Below are 6,516 nucleotides of genomic sequence, written 5' to 3'. Positions count from 1 at the left end.
GCACCTGGGAGGTTCTGGATTGGTTTCTGTTGAGCCTTCCCGACATCAGGCCCTGGGCGATGCTTTAGCGAGGTCTTCATCCCTGGCCCCCTGGGCCTCAGAGCACTGGCGCTAGAAGGCTGACTGCCGTCCTTCAAGAGGCGTCTACAGGTGCAGTCTGCTCTGCGTGCCCTCTCACTGTCCCCTCCAGCCGTAGTGGGCTCTCCGACTCGAAAGCGCCTCAGCAGGTGAGAGGTGTCCTGCCTGGGAAGTCCCGGGCCTTCCCGGGTGCGTGCGGCTGTGCCCCTGTTCGCGAGCCCCGCTCGCTTCTTCCGGACGACCCTCTAACCGTTGCCGCCTCCCTTTCTGGGCTCCTCCCCGTCGGGTGCCTTCCTCTTTCCATCCACAGCTCCGAGCCCATCTCTCCAGGGACCACGGCCTCCCAGCCCTCCAGCCCCACCTCTTCACCAGCCTCTTTTATCCCCCCCATCCTGGACCACTGGCCACAGGAGGCTACAATTTAACACCATTCAAATGGAACCGCCTTTGTCTCTCGTAGAAGCCAGGCGGCCTCTGTCAGGCAGTGACCCCGCGGCCTCTGCCGCCTCCGAGCGGAACCTGGGCCAGTCCAAGCTCCTCTCTCTCACATGTGCCCACCGAGCATCCAGCCCTGATGCTCTGCCTCCTAAAATCTCCCCAGATCGCCACCTTCTCCCCGTATCTGCCACTACCACACAGCTCTGACTCTCCTCTCTTGCCAGGAGCAGCAGCATGCCCTACCTACCTGCCCTCCGGGCCTGCGGTTTCCAGTCCCTGCCTGGGGCCCTTAGGTGATGCTGCGAAGAAAGTGCAAGGCACTCTCAGGCTGACTGTCCTTCCCACCCTCAGACCCCCGCAGCTGCAGTGACCTTCAGGCCCCAAACTCTGTGCGAGGCGATGGGGTGGTCGGCGGGCTGGCCTCCAGCTGCGTGTCCACCTCACAGGGAGCTTCCATTCCCCGTCCTCACAGGAGTCCCCTGCCAGCTGGCCACCCCTCCAGCTTCTTCAGGCCTGATCCCTCTTCCCCGGACTGGCGCACCTCCTCACGTTGTCGTGGCGGCGGCGGCGGCCTGGAGCAGAACTCGCCCCCACCTCCTCCGGGTCTGCCCACTCAGCCACGGACCCCGGACGGGGCCACGCTCCAGCACACTCGCATGCCTGAGCCCAGCCCCTCCCAGGCACCAAGTCGGGACTTGATAAACTGCTGAACCGTCCTGTGGACAGAGATGGTAGTGAAGGAGGGAACCGGGGGCCGTCCGCCTGGACCGAGACGCCGGTCTCAGAAGCGCCCTCGCCAGGCTCCAGCCTTTAGTCCGGACTCAGGACAGCTATTGATGAGATGAGGCTGAGATGGCTGGATGGCATCACCGACTCAATGGACGTGGGGTCTGAGTGAACTCCGGGAGCTGGTGATGGACAGGGAGGCCTGGGTGCTGCAGTCATGGGGTCGCCAAGAGTTGGACGGACTGAGCGACTGAGCCCCATCAACTGCTAGAGGGTGTGCCCTGAACAGATGAGGAGAAACGACCTGCACAGCAGACACGCCTGTGCTTCCCCGATGGCTTCTTAGCAAAAAACATTAGCGTCCCACCCAGAAATTAAAATGTGAGAACTGAACTTCACTCCTGTACTAATATCCTCTTGATAACCACTTGCCCAGGAACTCGAGCACGGGAACAAGACCCACTAATTTACTGAAACTGTGAAGTTCGTCCTGGCAATACCAAGGAACCACCCCAACACTCAGAAAACGTCAGGAAGAATTAAATGGAACAAACACACTGTGTGCGGGCCCAGCTCGTTGGACAAGGAGACCCAGAGAAGACGCCCCCAGCTCCACAGAAGAGGAGGCCAGAGGCCCGGCTCCCAGCTGATAATACTGCTGCTTCCCCTCCCCTGAAGGGAGCATATCTTTTTGGCAGAATTGACAATTTTTTTTTCAAGATCAGAATGTTTCACATGAATCCATCCATTCACAAATCAGATAGTGATCAAGGCCTCGTGGCCTGATTTTGGGGCCAGAAAATTCAGTCACCAGGAAGGGGTGGTTGAGGGGCCCTGCCCTGCCCCCGCCTCTGGTCCGAGGTCAGGGGAGACCTTCGAGCCCTGGGCCAGGTGTGGGGGCAGGTGTGAGACGGTCGCCTGCTGGGTGGGGTGGCGGGCAGAGGGGTGTGTCATCTTCCTGGGGGACTTTGGCCCTGGGAGGAGCCCCCCGCTGCAGGACGGTTTCTAGAGGCCAAGACCACAAGGCCAGCCTGGGCGAGCTTTGCCGTGGGTGTGGCAGGCAGGGGGAGGCCCTTTTCCTCGGGGGCCGTGGGCTTCCTCAGGCCTGAAGCTGCTTCAGCCAAAGTTGATTTTTCTGAGAGTGCCCTGGCCCAGGCCAGCCCATCCTGGGGTCTGACCTTTTGCCACACCAGGGGCGTCTCCGCCCCACCCTTCAGCCAGCCCTAGAGCAGCTGGACTCTGGATTTCCCTGAGAAAAGGTGTCAACATTCAACTCTACAAGACAATGGAGGGGCCTGCCTGCCCTTGGCAGGGAGCTCCCCCCAGAAGGGCCTGTTCTTGGGGAGCCAGGACGGGAAGAGGGTGGGCGTCGCTGGGTGCAGCACGGGAGGAAGGGAAGCGCCCGGGAGAGGCCTTCGATGGGGGAGGCCTTCGAGACCCAGCGCCGCGTTCCCGTACTTCGTGCAGCTGTCAGGCAGGAGAAGCCGGGACACAAGGCAGGGCTCCGGTCGCCTCAGAGGCAGGGAGCTTGCACCCTGCAGTCTCCCCAGGAGTGGGTGCACCCTGGGGCTCCCCAGGTGGTGCTAGTGGTGAAGAAGCTGCCCGTGCAGGACCCCAGAGAGACGCGGGCTCGGGAAGATCCCCTGGAGGAGGGCACGTGCCTGGAGAAGCCCGTGGACAGGGGAGCCCGGCGGGCCACAGTCCTTGGGGTTGCGAAGAGTCAGACACTACTTAGCAACTGAACAGCAACAGCCCCAAAGCCGGGTCAGGAGGCGCATGTTCCCCGCGGGGACGGCCTGGGGGCCGCCTGGCTCCCGCCGGGCCCTCATTGGCTGTCAAATGTCCATCCCCCGGCCCGCCTGTCTGTTCTGCATGCGCCGTGCCCCGGGGCAGGGAAAGGGGCCGTTCCTGGCCCCATAAAATTTCACCTCCCTGTTTAGAAGTTGTTTCACCTATAAACATGCTCTTTGAGGTGGGCCTCACCCAGGGGCGCCCAAGGCAGGGGAAACTGGGGACAAGGGCGCACGATTGCAGACTGCCCCTGCCCGCCTTCCGCCCACGGCCGGTGCCGGCTGTGTCCGGCATATGAGGGCGCTAGGTCTGTCCAGGGCTGCCCATCAGGACGGCCTGACCCCCACGAGCCCCCAGAGCTGCAAACCGAGCCTTGCAGTGGAATGAAGGGAGAACCAGAGGAGCCGGGGTAAAGAAGCGACAACACACACTGGACTCAGGAGCCAGGAAGGCACATCACGTTCCAAACCCTGACCCACCGCCATCCAGCTGAGACCTTGAATAAGCCACATCCGTCCGTCATCCATCTACCCATCGATCTGTGCGCTTAGTCGCTCAGCCGTGTCTCTTTCCAACCCCATGGGCTGTAGCCCGCCAGGCTCCTCTGTCCATAGGATTCTCCAGGCAAGGATACTGGAGTGGGTTGCCATGCCCTCCTCCAGGGATCTTCCCAACCCAGGGAGCAAACCCACGTCTCCTACATTGCAGGCGGATTCTTTACCATCTGAGCCCCCAGGGAAGCCCCATCCATCTCTCTGTTATCTCTATTATCTATTAATCATCTGTCTTCAGGCTCTCTACTATCTGTCCATCCGTCATGTATCTACCTATCTATATATCCCTGTCTACCCATCCTTCCATCGATCACGGATCCATCTGTCATCTCTCTATCCGTCTTTTCGAGGCCTCATTTTCCCATCCATAAGTGGAGCTGAGGATAAATGACCGCTTTGTAAGCGACAAACGGTCAAGCTGTCCTTTTTGGTTTGTTGCCTGGTCTCAGTCCTGGGCACCGCAGAGCCTCGGGATGTTGTGAGAACCAAGATGAGAGACACAAAGTGCCCGTTGCGGAGACCGCAGAGTGACCCAGAGCTGGGGCGTCATTTCCCCACTGGGTGTGTGAGGCCAGGGCACTGGTCCTGGGGGCCCCGGCAGGGTGACCACCCCCAGTGCAGTAAGCGCAGGGACCCCAGGGGTCCCAAGGCCTGTGCGTCCTCCGAGCGGAGGCGGGGCCGTGCCCTCCTTGGTGCCATCTCCCCTCACAGAGGCGGTGGCGGTGGGACCTTCAGGCCGAGGGCAGTAACCGGGCCCTAAAGAGGCCCAGCCCCCAAAGATCAGAGATGGGTCCCGAGCCGGTCTCCTTCCTGGTGAAAGGCCTCAAGGGCTCGGGCCCCCTGTGACTTCTAAGTCTGGTCCTGCAACCGGGATGTTTGAGGCCTCAGCCCAGAGTCCACGGAGACGGAGATGACCACGGAGGGGCCAGAAAGACTGGGAGGGGCCGTCCCGCCCCGGGCGAGGGACGGTCCACAGGGTGAGGCGCGGAGGAGGAGCCACCCGGGCAGCCCCTCTCCCCGTCAACCACGGCCTTCATCAGCCTACTTTACAGAGCGCTACGGGGCGGAACCCGCTGCAGCGGACAACACTAATCCAGTCCCTTGTGCAACAGTTCTTAGAAGTTTCAAGATGGTGACGTGCGTGCGTGCTAACTCCCTTCAGCCGTGTCTGACTCTTCGTGACCCCCTGGACCAGAGCCCTCCAGGCTCCTCTGTCCATGAGGATTCTCCGGGCAAGAAGACTGCAGCGGGTTTCCACGCCCTCCTGCATCCTCCTGACCCAGGGACTGAACCCGCGTCTCCCGCACTGCAGGCAGATTCCTTTCCACTAGCGCCTGTGAGCTCGCTTCCTCCCTGCTGAAATGCAGTAGGAAGAAAAGGTCCGGGTAGGTGAAGCAGGGGAGGGAGGAGGGAAGGGCCCCTGGACCCCCTGGGGCAGCCGGGGGCGGATGGTGGGCCCCGGGCTGCTGGGAGGAGGACGGGGAGGCCACAGCTGAGACGGGGAGGCTGGGCCGGGGTCGAACCCCAGCACATCACTTGGAAGCTGTGGGGCCTCGGGCACAGGTTCTGTGATTTCTGAGCCTCCATGTCCTCTACTGTGAGGTGGGCCTAAACCACCTCGTTCCCGAGAAGGCGAAGGGAGGAGATGGATTTAGAAGTCCGTTGAGACAGCAAGGTGTGCGCCTCCCTCGACTTAGAGGATCAGGCTGTGCTCTCCCCCAGAAAAACGCCTGAGATGCTCTGGGGAGCCTGCTGGAGCTGGGGGTGCTGAGCGCAGGCCAGTCACCCCTGGCCAGGCAGACAGCCCATTTCCAGGCTCGTCCTTGAGCGGAGGGTCGCTCCCTCTGCAGACCGTGTCAACAGGCAAGGCCGCCCCAGCCCAGGGAAGGGTGACGGGCGATCAGGTTTGGAAATGTGTGCCAAACCCAATTTCAACCAGATGCGGCTGGCCTGCTTCCAGCGGCCGCCTGCCATCCCAGGCCTGGCCAGGAGGAGGCCCATGCCTGGGCAGCCAGGCCTATTTGTTCCCCGCGTCCTTGGGTCCAGACTGACATGCTCACCTCCCTGTTCAGACAGTCCAGGCCACGAGGAACTCAAGGACACAGCGAGCCTGGGCAGAATCCACCTGCCCATCTTCCAGCCGGATGGGCAGCGTGGGGGCGGGGAGCTGGCGAGGAGACGCAGTGCAGCCTCTGTGAAGGGGTGCATGAGCCCAGCCTCCCCACCCCCACCACGGGAAGCACCCCCCGAGCCACAGATGGGCCCCCAGCAACCAACCAGGAAGCCGCGCTTTGCTGGGTTAAATATGGTGGCTGAGAAAAACCCAGGCTGCTGCCGCCACCACCCAGAAACCAACCCAGCAGAGAGTGCAGCGTCCCAGCAAGAGTCGAGAGGACAGGAAACCCAAATGTTTTGAGTTTAGCTATTAAGCATAGTTTCCAGCGAGTGTGCTCATGTCTTGAAATGAAACAGATGAAAGCAACATGTGTCAATGGTTGTAGGAAGACAATAATGTCATCAACAGGAAACAGGGAAATTGAGCCCCGAAGCCTCAGCCTGGAGCTTAACTCTTCCCCTGCCCATCCCCAGAGCCTTCTGCGGGAGTCTGGGGGCCTTTCCCCAGGGCAGGGGCCCTGGGAGACCCCCTGCAAGGGTCATGAGCACCAGAGAAGGACTTGCTTTGGTTTGTCAGGGCTGATGGCCATGGCGGGGGGGGGGGGGGGGGGGGGGGGGGGGCCCCCCCCCCCCCGGGCGGGCCGCGGGGGCCCCGCGCAGGGGAGCCCCCGGCCCTGGAGCGGCCGGAGGGGGAGCCATGCGGCCTCGCTGTGCTGAGTGGCTGCAAAGCTTTGGCTGTGGAGTCACGGCTCCGAGGTCTTGACCAGGGCAGGGCAGGCAGCTGGCAGAGGTGGCCCAGCCCAGCCAGCGTGTT

This window comes from Oryx dammah, unplaced genomic scaffold (assembly GCF_014754425.2).
Source record: "Oryx dammah isolate SB20612 unplaced genomic scaffold, SCBI_Odam_1.1 HiC_scaffold_8, whole genome shotgun sequence".
NCBI lineage: Eukaryota > Metazoa > Chordata > Mammalia > Artiodactyla > Bovidae > Oryx > Oryx dammah.
The sequence above is the reverse complement of the archived record's forward strand: the minus strand, read 5'-3'. Positions refer to the sequence as shown.